The sequence below is a fragment of the Helicoverpa zea genome, chromosome 4 (assembly GCF_022581195.2).
Source record: "Helicoverpa zea isolate HzStark_Cry1AcR chromosome 4, ilHelZeax1.1, whole genome shotgun sequence".
NCBI classification, from domain to species: Eukaryota; Metazoa; Arthropoda; class Insecta; order Lepidoptera; family Noctuidae; genus Helicoverpa; species Helicoverpa zea.
Genome location: NC_061455.1, coordinates 9932604 through 9947739, shown reverse-complemented (window position 1 = coordinate 9947739; position 15136 = coordinate 9932604). Strand labels below are relative to the sequence as shown.

At 34.4% G+C, this 15136-nt stretch overlaps 1 protein-coding gene across 2 annotated transcripts in view; it reads right to left on the bottom strand.

Annotated features, from left to right (window-relative positions):
• Window positions 1–6128, bottom strand: part of LOC124629910 — a 103314-nt gene extending 97186 nt beyond the window's left edge. Inside the window, exon 1 of one of the 2 annotated variants that reach the window (XM_047163572.1) lies at window positions 5833–6128. The gene's annotated coding sequence lies outside the window, so the exon portion shown is untranslated. The remainder of the gene's footprint in view (window positions 1–5832) is intronic. The other variant, XM_047163573.1, reaches the window with a different exon arrangement.
• Between the last annotated feature and the right edge of the window lie 9008 nt (window positions 6129–15136).

Genomic DNA, 15136 nt, shown 5'->3' with positions numbered 1-15136 from the left:
CTGAATAAGTTTATTTTTTTCACGAAGCGACTGCTATCTGGTTTCCGCATCATTACCTATCCATCTACTGTTTTTGTACCACTTTATTCTGAAATTATATACTTACATATTTAACTTATATCTTGTTTTTCATTCAGGCTTTCGAATAATAACATAACATTGCCATATTTTGTATTATTTTGAATTGACTCAATGTACGGCTTATGAAGAGAAGAATAAATCTTCCCTTCATAAGTCTTAGGTTTTGTTTAATTACTTGTTCTTTGGTCTTGTTCTCATTAAGAGGCACTGTTTTCAGTCTATAGCGTTAGCACTAACTGAATAATTAGCTTCATTATGAAATTAAAGTATTTTACTTGATGTTATTTTTATAAATTACTCGGAATTTTTATGAAGGAAGCATTCTAGAAAATGCTTATTTTATAAGCTACTGAATGACCTCTTAAAATATTTTTGTTCGGGTATTTACATAAGTTCCCGCCGCAATTTCACTTAACATTATAGTTGCGTGATTTCAATTATGTGGCTCTGTACCTGCATACTCACTCGTACCCGCTTAAATCAAATAAACCGCATTTACAGAATGAAAAGTTTACTCGCTTCTAACCACGTAAAATAATACCACAGAACTCTGAAAAGTCTACATAACTTACTACGGTTTTTGAATTTAAATTCAGATAGGGTTAATTCAAAAGCTTATGCTGTGATGTTTAACTTTGTAGATTATGCTACTATGTTAATTAAACAAAATAGTGGGCTTGCTGTTGTTCCCTCACAATGATAGAAATCATTATACAATGTTTGTATGACCGCATAACATCGTTGCTCGGTAGCTACAGCATAAAGTATATGAGAGCTAGAGGCTTCTCGACTGGCGTTTGCACAGGGTAAAAAACGTGTTTTTATATTTAAAAAAAAATGATAAACTATTGAATGACATCCACCGAATTGAACTGTACTCCAAAATTGCACGTGTATTTCTAAAAGGTACGCATTTTTAAACTTTGAAATTTCTTTTTAGTGGCACTAAAAAGCAATTACTCTTCAGATTGAACTGGGAATCGGACTCAACATTTGTTTATTTACTTTTACTTTAACTTTACATGCCGATAATTCAAAATCTAGATTACTCAGTACTTTATAACTACGCCTATACAGGGTTACTGGTAAGTAGACCGCATCCTTTCAGGTGGTGATAGTATAGGTCAATACGGACAAATTTGACCATGGCATACACTGAAGTGATTCATCTTCTATCCAAAAACACACAAAAATCCGCAAAAACGAGACTTTTAACTATTAATAAAAATTTATACGTGTACCTAGACGACCTGTGAAGAAAAGATCTTGAAATTCGATTATCTTCAAACGGGTTAACTTTTGCCCAGTGTATCCCATGGTCAAATTTGTCCGTATTGACCTATACTATCAACTCATGAAAGGATGCGGTCTACTTACCAGTGACCCTGTATACTTTCTGGGAACAAATTTCGCTTAGTAGGTATCTCGGTGGCGGTTGTAAAGTGACAAAATCGCATGTAGAAATCTCATTTGTGACGTGAAGGCTTTACGTCATCTTCAATGTGATGGATTTTATTCAGAAAGTACATAGACTAGCAGTCTAAATTCCTTTAAATGTTTCCTAAGAAAAACACCTACTTAGTTAAAACTTTCGAATTTTAATATCAACTTAGCAGCTTATTAACAACTATTAAATACGTAACATATTATTATTATTTAAATCGCTCTACTGATTCCATCAAATTAATAAACTGATTCAGACTATAAATCTTGAAGGTGTGTGAATCTAAAAAGTTTCAACTGAAAGATAACTCGCTCGATAAATCTACCTAATATATTATTAATTTGATGTAAATCAAATTAGTCCCGTGACCTATCGAAGATAAATCACTTTATAACGATTTTGGGATCATTAATAAAACATTGTATGAATAATAATTTATGCTCAATATTTAAAACCTCACTAGTTTCAGTCCTGACTGGTTTAACGCTATATTTGGCAAACTAAAAGCACCTAGCTACGTCTTTTTGTATTATCAGCATAAACGTGAATTGGATGTAACAAGTTGCAAACCCATTCAACATTTAAATTGCAGTTTATAAAGCGATGAAGTCTATTCGGTCATTACGCTGCAATGAAAGCAGATCTCGAATAGCAGGCCATTAAAAGTTCGTATTTTTTATGAGCAAAGGCAAGGTCCAAGGGATTCCCTTGCCTTGCCCATTGTGTGCTATAAATATCTATTGTGAATTCTCTGGACGCTTTATAGCTTGAGTCCCGGAGCCGCCACAAAACTAAACAATTGATTGGTAAGAAGCTCATCAGATGTGATAAATCTTCTTTTAGTAGATACAATTTACACAAATTGGAAGAGCTTAGGGAATTATTAAATTTCACGTTCAATGAATACCAGCATAGTTCAAAATACTATGGTCATATTTTAAGCCATCGCTGTATATTTTTATTCGTAGTTTTTTTCTGGTATATTTTAACCAAAAAAAAATATCAATTCCATAGAATTTCAGGCTTCATTCTTCATTCATTTTACCATGCGACTAGCTAAATATAACGCGAAAAAATCATGTACTCGGCTCGGCTTGGATTTCGGTGATATTTTTTTATTAAAAGTACCAAATTCTACTTTTAGCAGGATATAATGAATAATCCAATTCATTGAATAAAGCTTTTAGAAGTTAAGCACTTTACAGGTACTCAGTCTGTCTATTATAATATAAAGTAAGGTATAAATAGAATGATAAAGTTTTACACTTAGAACCAACAAAGGGATTTTTATCAAGCTAATTTGGTAGAGTCAATCTTATCTAGTGTGGAGCCAAGTTTAAAGGGTAGGCATTTGTTTTTGGGTACTCTTTCCTTTCTTTGCATATTTCTGCAATTTTAAAAGACAGATACGTAACTAAGTTAACTGTTATTTAACTCCTGAACCTTTAGTTTCAGAAAAGCTATAGTCAGTCTTTATAAACTCTGTAACTTAATTACCTTAATTTTAAAAAAAATAACGTTCCTCGTCAATAAATGTTTAACTAATATTTTGACAAGTAAGTAATAAGATCGTTTTCAAATCGAAATTCAACCTCAGAAAAGTAACTAAACGTTCTCTTATTAAAAGGTCACTACGGCACTCATAAAACACTGACTTCCTGACCTTTCACCACATAATTTTGGTCTCATTAATAAAACAAATTATCTTTTACATTTATAATTAGAAATGGATACCTACAAATTAGGGAGTGCCCTTAGGTAGTTGCTTTCGAAGTGGGTGAACAAAGAAAAGGGCATACCTTATAGGGACAATGTAGTTTCATTACGTTCTTAACTTTAGGTTTGTTTACTCTGGCCTCTTACTTGCATTACTATTTAGGAAAGTGGAACGTTACGCAGATGGCAAATACCTTATTGTTAACTTAAGAGATGGAGATATTGTCTTATCGGATCCCAAGCTACGATATGTTCTAACAAAGAACAGTAAAAATAAAACTAAAAGCTTCCAGACACCGACTCAATTTTGATTTTAACATCAATTTGTTTGGAAATAGATATTGGCAGACTCTAAAAACAACTGCTCGATTTTATCATTCTTTTTAATAAAATTCAGTGCTGAAATTGATTACTTAATAGTTAGGAAAATAGGTTTGTATTTTTTTATATTTTTATTCGCCAGACTCCTGTTTTCGAAATAGATTAATTTATCTGCTGTACGTTGGTTGTTTTTGTACACTTGAACGTTTTCCGTTTTCCACGAAAACTACTTTAAGGCGATAAAGGAACTTCAAGAAAAGTAAGACTGCCAATAAGGAAAATACCTGATTAGCTCAGTTAAGAATGTCACGTATTCTTAGTAGAGGTTAAAGTCTCCCTAAGATTTAAGGAAAAAGATTCCTGAAGATGAGGAAGACACTGTGACCAGAGTCAGATCTTGTAAGCTAAAGTTGGTGAAATGAAAGTTTAGAGATTGAATAAGTTAAGGACTTCTAGACAATCAGGATCTACATCTTCCATTTCTATCTAGTAAGATAGTGGCAAATGGCATGCCTACCATAAATAAAAAAGCATCAACATCCTATCTTCCTTGTTGTTCTACTACCATATCACTAACAACTACAAACAAGCCTGCATCTAACGACAAACTTAAGACGACAATTGTAAGATCCCATCAAAGTTTGTAGCCAGTAATTTGTCAATAGACATTTAAGTGCCTCTAAAATGCCCTCTTGTGTACAGAGGCCATTTTTAATAGCTCACTGTGACCCAAACTGCTCAGCGACGGAACCCGGGACGTCCGGTCTGGGACCCGCAAAAGGATAAACCATATTCGAAATATTTCCAACATTGCTAAGAATTTAAAGGGTAAGGGGAGCAATCCTATGGGTATTAAGCAATTTGAATGAAGTCGACTGATATGCGGTTACAGAAGATGTTACGTATCATCATACGTGAATAGGGTTTCCGGAGCAAAAACCTATTTAAAATACTGTGGGCTTATGTATGAATAAAATGAGACTAAAACCTAAATGTGATCCAATTTCGTTAAAACAAATATCCCCTAGGCAGGTACATATATGAATTACCTACCAAAAATTATCCAACTCTTTCAACTTTAATAAAACCACATCCCGAAGGACCAGTTCTATTTTTCATTCGTACGAAAAGACCAAAATCCGCAGGTAACTGACCTAATAGTTGCAACCGCCATTGCACTAACCACATGTTTGAGTGCGCGCTATGCTAAAATATTTCAACTATCAAATATTTGTTCCAAATCTAGGTGTTTGCACACGTGACTTGATTCTTTAAGTGCATATAACGCTGCAGCGAAGCGTTCAGTGCAGCTTAAGGTATAAGGGGGATCTTCACGTTCCACTGTAAAAGGAAATCTTAAAGCACTAACAGTATGGATTATACGGAGCTTAGCACGTGTAGATTTACTATTAGTCTTAATGTACTGGGGTTTTAAGGTGGCTTTGAGGAACTCCGAAACCTTGGTTTTAATCATCTAGTAGAGTTACATAGATAATGGTCGAGACACTGTCAATTCCTCGAGGGGTTGGTCCCATGTGGGTGGCAATTAATTTTGCATGGCATTATATTTTTTGCGTAACACCTACGGAAAAAATGGCTACTCTAAGTGCGATAACCTTTTACAGTAAATAAACCTGTAGGTACGTGTAACTGAAAGTATGTTCTAAAATTTTCAGAAAAAATCGTAAATTTTCTATTATTATAAAAATATGCTTAGCTATTGATTTAGTAGTTAAATAACTTTCTATACTTAAGGTGTTTTAATATTAAGCTTTCCCTTTCAAAGTGCCAATTTTAGTCTTTAATAATTATCAGTGCTAAAGCTGCAATTCATAAATTTACACAGAAATGGTCATTAAAATAAAATAATATGGTAGAAATAGTTGTAAAGTTAATTCTACTGCGGAACCTTATTATGTATTCTATGTAATGTAATCCATTATTCATAAAATATGATGCATGCACGGCATCTGCATACATTTCTATTTTGCATCGCGCCTCACCCTTTACTAACATTAATTAATTAACTTACGTACTGTAAAGGTATCTGTTTTAATTATTTTATTATTTTTTGTCTTAAGTAATCAATTTATTCAATACCAATGGTATGATAACGTCTAAAATAACTTTAAACAATAAGGCTTTCAATTAGTTATTAAACTAGTTAAATATTGTTTTGTAATAAAAATGCCTAATCCTAAATTGATTACTTAAGCATTAACTCATTTGTATTTTCTTTATCAATACAACTTTTCCATCTATCAACTTACCCATAAAATACTCAAAAATCATCCATTACCAAGTAAAGTTACGCATAAATCCAACTATTCAGCATAAAACAGTTTCCTCAAACTTTGTGAATTCACAGAATTTATTCTACGTCACAGCACACTATGAAATAAATTGCACAAAATTGCATCCAATCAGGTCCGGAGGCACTGCGCACTTTTCCTCAGTTGGGAAGTTCGGCAAAGTTTACGTGTTCGTACGTAGCAGTGACGTGCAGCGTGCAACGTGCGGGGCCGACGGCCGACAGCGCGCGAGTGAGCGCCCGAGCGCCTGCTGCCGGCACAAGCGCCAGCTTTAGCTATCACTCGGTCATCCGTTACCGCCCATACGCCTCAGTTCCACCCTCCTGTTGCCTCGCCACCAGCTCGTTCATATTTCACTCGCAAACCCACTACTCAATTCAATGATCTGTTAATAAAAATGTGCTACAACCTGTCCCTACGAACTTTCATGAAAATTTCTGTAATTAAAAAGTCCAACCACATTTTTATATATTCGCGGTAAATAAAAGTGAAGCAGCCGCATATCTCCGACTCGCAGACAGGTTAATTTTCATATTGTTGCACTCGTATCATCTACATAAAGTCCAGCTAACAGCGAAGCTGTAGTAAATTATTGTTGTTCACAAAATAAGATTTTATGCATGGTTATGCAGATGAGATTGTATTCAGTCAGAATGATTGTAGAGGTTCTTCAATGTTCTCCGAATGTAAGGGGTAATTTAAAAATGTTGCGTTTTTGTTCGTAAATAACGTGAATGCACCGTGGAGTCTGAAATATTAGCTAGACATAATTGGCTTCGTGCCGAATCAACAGGGGCCAACTGTCGCGGGGCGCAAACGTATGGCGCCGCGCCGTGAGCGAGCACGCCACCCGTCACCGCCGGAACATTTCAAGCATTTTAACGCCATCGACCATCGATCACACTCACTTACTTTCCTATTCAAAGAAATAGAATTGTAAGGATTCACATTTATTCCAGAAAAATACTTGCATTCAATAATAGCTAAAATGGAGACATCGCAAACCACTCAGGTATAATAATGTGGTCAATCTTTGGTGATATTAAACTCTTAATGATTGGAAGTAGTTTACCCGTTTCCGTCGATCCAGATTTTATGAATTCATCATTACTTTAGTTATTACACTTTTTTAGCTTTATCGAAAAAGTTCGGTATTTTAAGGAGCTTTCGAAAATCTTCAAAGTATTGTGTGGGTTAATTACTAATTAAAGTTACTTGTAACCGCCCTTACCTTGGCTTACGATTTCTGCAGAAGCTAAAATAAATGCCGAAATTCTGTTTCGGTTTCGGCTCCAAATCTACGTCACTCACTAAGTTACTTTTAATTACATTCAAGTTTTTGTAAGTATTTTCACCACTAAAATATAAAGACGTTTGTTTTCTTTTTCATGATAACAGAATTCTAAAAGGGGAAACTAGAATTCGCAACAGATTTGTAACTCCCCCCTAGACGTAGGTAAATTACCCACTCTAATTAGTAATTACTCCTGAAGACTGTTTTGCGGTTTTCTTAAAAGACGCGCAACATGTGGCCCTTATAATTTTATTCTTACAAGTAACTTATGATGGTAAACCACGTCTTTAAATAATCTTAATGGCAGACCTAATTCTTCTGTATGAGTTTATCTGTAGCTCATAAATGGCGGTTTTTGTACACTCTCGTGAGTTATATAAATGGTCTTGATTAATCCTTGAAGAATCCTATAGGAGACCCAAGTCCATGATTAGTACCTACTTATATTCGTTTTAAAGAAAATAACCTTTTAAGAAGTTTATTTCACTACTTTAAATTCGACCATAGAAGTCTCTAGATATATTCAAAGAGACTTTACTTATTTACTTACTAAGTCGATTCTAAGCAAGCATCTGTTATCTGCAGTAGCTCTCAAATTCCGATGCCATTGCATTTTGTAGTTCGGAGTCGACTGCACGCATGAATGTTTCAATTCAGCTAGTCTGATTTGAAACATTGATGGATGTTACCATTTTCATTTAAATTGGTGGTAAAAATATTTTTTACTGGACAATAGGAATTAATTTGTATGGTTTTCTCTTTCAGTAAAGCTTTTATTTTTTTTAATAGACTTTATCGATATCGATATATGTATGTAGTTACATAACTGCGCCAATCACTGGTTTACTAAAAATCATAATCGTAGATTTCGAAAACTGTTCTAGTATTAAGTATGTTATGTCTCTTCAGTCAGACTTTAATAACAACCTTTCAAAATCCGACACAATGAAACCGAATCCAACATGATATGCCTTAATTAGAACATTAACAAATTAATGAGCTCGTACGCAAAGACGAGACAAGACTAGTGATGTACCCGCGAGTATACGAGTCACGTGAATCAACGTAACATAACTATTAATTGTTGGAGTGACGGCTTCAGGTCAATTTACTTCGCTGACAGTGAATCGAGAACTTTATCGAATTGTGTTAATCGATTTACAGTCATTACGCATTCGGCATTTCCCCTCTAGTGTTAATGTTTAAGGAAGTTTTGAGCCCTTTCGATTAGGTGCGTTCAGTATCAAGGAAAGTATCAACATCGGTTAACAAAAGGTTGTTATTGATGTCTATGTGAATGGTAAGTTTGCCTTCATTTTGTTAAGTGGTCACTACAAAAACCTTTCTGTTCTGTCTTGCAAAGTGAACTACTTTCATTATTTTATAGAAAAAATGTAGAGCGTTTATCTCTTTTAGTCCTTATTTCACTGAAAGTCGTGGTACCTTTTTGTTATATAAGTAGCAATAGCAAGTTTATTATCTAAGAGTTTCACATTTCTTTCGTTAGCCTATAAATTATTAATTTTTGAGTCGATATAAATTTTATTTTGTTTTTAAATTCAATTTGAAATCCACTACTAATATGGAATTTATGTATTAAGTATGTTTTACATGCGCCTCGCGGGAGCAGCATTCATACATTACCATTGCCTACAAATGAGAGCATTTTTAAATATTTATTATTCTTAAAAATATTAGCATTTTAGGTTTTTTGGAATATCTTACCACCTCAGGGAAAAGTATTGCAGACCAGAATAATATTTTCTGTTTATTACGATAGAATGCCCTCGTTTTATGAAAGTAAACTTCATTTATATTAAAATATTTTTAAAAGCTTGCGTTGCTATTAATATTTTAATAATATTAAGTTTAAGCGTATATAAAATAAAAATATAAAATCTCGAATACAGTCCATTATAATCGTACTTTTTGTAATATCGTGGGTAGTAACTAGAATACCTACCTACCTACATTCATATGTGTGCGATCGCTAATGGGCAATTTTAAAAAGCAGCTGCAGACCGCTAATGTAAAAGCTATTCCGAACCATAAAAGTTGCAAATCACACTGGACATGTGGTGAATTTCTCTCGAATATAGGGCTAATAATGTATTCTTTGCAACTGACTCGTGGACTGACTGCGGTGTACAGTGAGTGCTCCGGGTTCGATTTCTGTGTCAAGCCATTACAGGTACCTGTGCTGTAATTCCATGTTAGGGCCCGTCAGGTGGATATGAGATATATCTGTAATATGGTCGGTATCTAAAAACCTTTGTCAGCAGTTCATCCAAAATTTAAAATTGAATTTAGCGATTGAACCTAAAGCTCTCATTGTTGGATGAAAAAATATTATATTGTGTTTATTAGGGCAAACCGATAACTATATAATGAATGTTATACTATAACTAGTAAGTATGCTATCTGGTGAAGGATATGTAACGATGCCCTTATACTTTAGTAGGACCTACGGCGAGTCGTAACGTGCGATACCGCCCTCTACATTATCTGAGCCTAGCCAAGCGAAAAATTGATATTTGTTATGGCATTTACATAACCAAATCGCTCTTAAATTCACATTATTTATACATTCTATTATAGCCACCGTACAAACAACTAAGCAAGTATTATTCATCCAATGTATTTAGTAAAAGCGTGGGTTTTGAAATATTATAGCAATTAGTTACTTCTTTTGTTTAATGTGTAGTAGTAATAATTAATTGTATTTACATATTTGTGTTTATTTAGTTCAATGTATGCTTGGAATAATGTACATTATTTTAAATGTACATGTGTAACTAAAATTGAATGAAGGTAATCAATAAAGGTTCATAAAAAATGCATGTGCACACATTGTTGGATGTCAAATGCGTCTGTTCATAGATTGATGCGGACAACATGGCTACATTTTTTAGCAATCAATAATCCAGGGCGTGTTATGGGGTATATTATATCACAATCATTACAAAATATCGGTTTCACATTTATTTTTAGATTGGCAAACGTATAGGAATATAAATAAGTAAGCACGCCCCAATACCAGTTAATCCCAACTTTACATTCATGTTGCAAACGATTTCATAATTACTCATGCTTGTAAAATAAATACGTATTGGAGAGTACCAATGCATTTACATTTTCTCATTTACTTGTACCAACTATATTGAGCAATAAAATTAAATCAAACAAAATCGATTGTGAAATAAAATGTATGAACTCATTTCCGAACAGAGCGGCGGCCCTCTCGTCCGGCCGAGCACAATTTTTATCATCACAAAGGCAATTTCCATCAAAATGCACGAATTTGGGGCTTGAAGCGTGAAGCTGTATGCACTACCCACTCCACAAACAAGCGCTATATGGCTGCCGAACAGTTTAAAACTGCGTGATGTCAGCGCAATATACGACACGAAACAACGCTCACATGATGCACACTCAACCGTGCTACCAATCATTAAAAGACAATTTCCTGTAAACAAGCTTTTGTCCTTAAAGCTTTTGGTCCTCGTATTCTGCTCAAAATTTAATTTCTTTATAGGTTATCTTTCATAATAATTATTATTATGTTTTAATTTTAAAATTTAATATGTTTAAAAATATCATTGGTGGTTGTTTCATACACAAAAACTTTAATCTTTTCGGATGCTTAAATTTTTTTTTTTTTTTTTAGTACTGTAGTTTTCTAAATGCTGAGCGAACTAACTCCATATTTTAATGGCTTCCATCACTGAAATAATTACAACCATTACAAGCAATAATAGTATTTCACTGTATTAAACTGTGCTCAATTTATGATTCAATTTAATAATTAATTATTTTTGCCACCTCGCAGTAAAAGTCACAACTCATTTGTTGATTGCTTGATGAATTGGAAAATCAGTTATAGTTATGATTTGTATAAAACTGTAAAGCATTACCGGGAACGAGTTAATCACATATAAATCTGATAAAGGACAATGCTCATGAAGTATGAGAAAAAAACCCAGGCCCGGCGCAAAAGAAATGTAACTCAAAATATAGGTAAAAATAAGTAATTAAATATTAAATAGGGGGCATTATCGAAATCAGTGGCTAGATGTGTGAAATTGCTATTCGAATTTTAACATCTGCAGTACATTGCTACTCAAGATTTTAGAGGTAACATAATGTATTAGTAAGGGTCAATTCCCACTGAAAGAGCAGCGGCCGGCAGCGGCCGTAAGAGCACGGAAAATGTAAGAGCGCGGCGCGGTGCGGCGCCGCGCTCGCGCTCAATCCCTTGCAATTACGGCCGCTGCCAGCCGCTGCCGGCCGCTGCTCTTTCAGTGGGAATTGACCCTAAAAGGAACAGCAAACAGATACAGTTGTGGTTTAAGAGTGTTCATAATGACATGTTTATAGCAACTTCTCCACTATTCTACCTACTTTTACAAGATAATAGGATGATAGAACTAAAACAGGATATGAATGTACTTTTCATTTTAATAATAACGCTTAAAAGTCATCGATTCTTTATTTCTAACACGACGAGATCCAAAAATGTTGCGGGTTGCGCGAACTGTTCCTCATGTCTAGCCCACCCTAAGTAATGTAAAACGCTCATGACGCGATGACGTGGGCGCTGCAGCCTGTACTTCGGTATTGATTTATCTTTTTGGAGAAGCTTATTACTTGCCATATTACTTGTTTGTTGTTTCAGATAGCACTTTAATTAAACTATAAGGCCCAGCTGCTCATGTTACCCCTTTAAAAAATCAAATAGCAATTTCATACATTTAGCCATTGATTTCGATGATGCCTCCTATGCAGTATTTCATTACTTATTATTACCTATAATTTGAGTTACTTTTCGTTTGCGCCGGGCTTGGGTTTTTTTTGAGCATTGTCCTTTGCTTACACATATTTATAGGTAGGTACTTAGATCATTTTATTAATTTGCAGAATAAGGAATTTTTGTATACTTAAATTAGCTACATGAAATGCGAGACATATAAAACTAAAAAAGTCTTAGGTATAAGCACCTACATATTTTTTCTATATCTATCTATCTATTCTATATCTATATGTCGTAGCCATATCGTAGAATTGACCACTTCATGAAAAGCTTGAGCATTTCATGAAATGGTTGCGTTTCATGAAATGTTCATGTTAATTTGACCAGATCGTTAAATCGTCAACATTTCTCGATTTTGTCATCCACGTCTGGCCGTATGGTATAATAGGGTATCCATAAAATATTTAATATAAATCCAAAATATTTTGGGTCGACCCATTGGAGTTTAATTTCATAAAATCTTATATATAATTTCAAGTAACTGGCATTAAGCTTAGGTCTTATCGCTTGTTACAACGATTCTTAAAGTTATGAATCAAATATTCTGTTTTCAAATCTAGGTCTAAGGCGGCAGCTGTGTTTGCTTAGAGCGATTTGCGAATAAAACTAAAAATTGGGACGCCCACAAATTCATATTCAAATACGCAAAATAAAATCTTGAATTAGGTTTCCATACTTCTTTAAAAAATATTTACTTAACATTAAGATTGAACCTACCTATACCTTGTTTAAAAAAAAAACTCGTGGGAATGGCAAGACCAAGTGCGCACACAAGGGGCGAAAAAGTGACGTGTTCCAAATTGGAAATTTACCAAACAAAATCACATAAATAAGAATAAAGTTGCGTGTCAATGTAGCGTGTAATGATAAGACATAAATTAAATTCGGCTTAGCGAGGGTGAGTGATCGATACAGTGATATTAATAATACTCGTAGGTGCGCGGGCGTCGCGTGCGGGCGCATGCGCGGCGGGCAGGCGCGCGCGCCGCCAGGTGAGAACGAGAACATCTGCCGACCACGACAGACGTACATTGATTAGTGTTGCTGGAACTACCCGTTTTATGACTTAGATAGTATTGGTATTGAAGCAAGGTTGAGTATGTTTTGTTAGCGGTAAAAGGTGCAATTGTTGTGATTTATTGTAATTGACTTTTAAATTGTACTTTTTTTTAATACATAAAAATATAAAAGTTACATGAACTTCATTCTAAGTATTATAATGATTGATATTTGCAAACAATCCTTAATTATAGTAATCCCGGATTAAATATAAATGACATGATTTTTGCAATTGCGACTATTGTTCTTTCTTTTAAACTCTATTATAGTCTGATTTTTAATTCGAGTCAGTAAAATGACATTTCCAGTGTTGCAAAGTTTTAAAAAAATAGGGTCCCAAATAAATAGTCATTTGGCAAATCGAGATTTTTAAATCGAGATTTAAAAGTTAGTCTAGATTACATTCATTTCTTTATTTGTACATACATTAAATTTTTTTATTAATATCAAATTGGCTTTATATTAACATAAATATGTAATTTACGGAAATTAAACTGAAAACATGTAATTAAATATTACATAAAATACTGTTGTTATATTTTTTTTTGTTATTGGCAGGACTAAAATCATGACTAAACTTCTAAGTCGATCGATTGTGGAACATCACTATTGTAGTGGGTCACCCTTTTTTGTGAAAGTGACAGTTGCCCCTGTCATTTTACTGACTCGAATTAAAAATCAGACTATAGACGTAGCTCTAATTTAATGCAGTAACTTTAAACTGTTCCCTATAAAATTACACCTTACAATAAAAAGTTAATTGTTCTTCGATCCCTTCACGTCACACTCACACAAAATCGCGTGTCAACGAGCTTTGAAGCACGGTAGTCTGTACTCGGACTAGGTGTCAACAATAAACACGCATCCTGTAGATAGCGGCACCACGCTTCATAATCTACATCTGTGTCAACCAACGATGACCGAAAGGGGTGACTTATCATCACAATTTTTTTTTTTTTTTAATCTTTTATTTTTAGAGGCTTAAACGCTGCTGCGTTATGCCAGCCTCGTAAGGTTTTACACAAATTAAATTAAAAAAACACATAATAAACTCGATATACAAATTAATCAATAAAAAATTTAGTGAATTGAATTAAATATTGTGCATTCAAAGACTCGATGCCAGAGCCATTCGATATAATCGATGGCGACATGCACAATGGTAAATCCCACGCCTTACTTGAGAGACAACCCGAAACAGAATATAAAAAATTAACTAAGGATTGAATGAAAAAATAAATTAAAATAAACTGATAATAAAATACACGAACTAAAAAGAATCTCTCCTCAAAAACACATCTTTTACAAATTTATAGATAGCAACACTCTGTTCCGAGAGAGGTCTCCCAAGCAAAACATTAACTCCACCACTATACATATCGCTACCGATCGCCGTACACAGCTGTAGCCTCAAGTCGTCGAATGCACAACATTCTAACAGAATGTGGTATAAGTCGTCCACTACTTGATGAGTGCAGGTATTGCATAACGGGGATGGTTTCACACCCATCAAGTGCAGAAACCTATTAGCAGGCACATGGCCTGACCTTATTCTAAATGCTAACACTAAAAGTTCTCTCGGCATGTTACCCACGTCAAACCAAGGAGCTCGAGGCAGATCATGCTGAATAGTTCTGTACCACAGACCTTTTCTTGCTGTAACAAAACTAAAATGTTCCTCCCACAAATTATGACAAAACTTTTTCATGTGAGGAATAAGCTCAGTAAAATAAGGGTCACCGGGAATAACTATGCCATCAGCAATAGCCTCGGAAGCTAGCTTGTCAGCCATTTCATTTCCCGGGACACCTATGTGAGAAGTTATCCATTGAATTTTAATATTTACAAGTTGTTTCTGAAGAAATTGTATACTCTTTAATGCCTCGTATGCAATCGGCATGCCTCGAACTCCGGATACACAACGAATCAAATGCTGTAAAGCGCTCTTGGAGTCGGTCATAATCACAACATTCTTATACGGCAAACTGTGAACATAGGACAAAGCTTCTACTATAGCCGTTAATTCAGCTCTCATGATACAGGCGTCATTGCACAATTTAAATTTCATACTAGTGTTTGTTTGGACATCAAAAAATGCT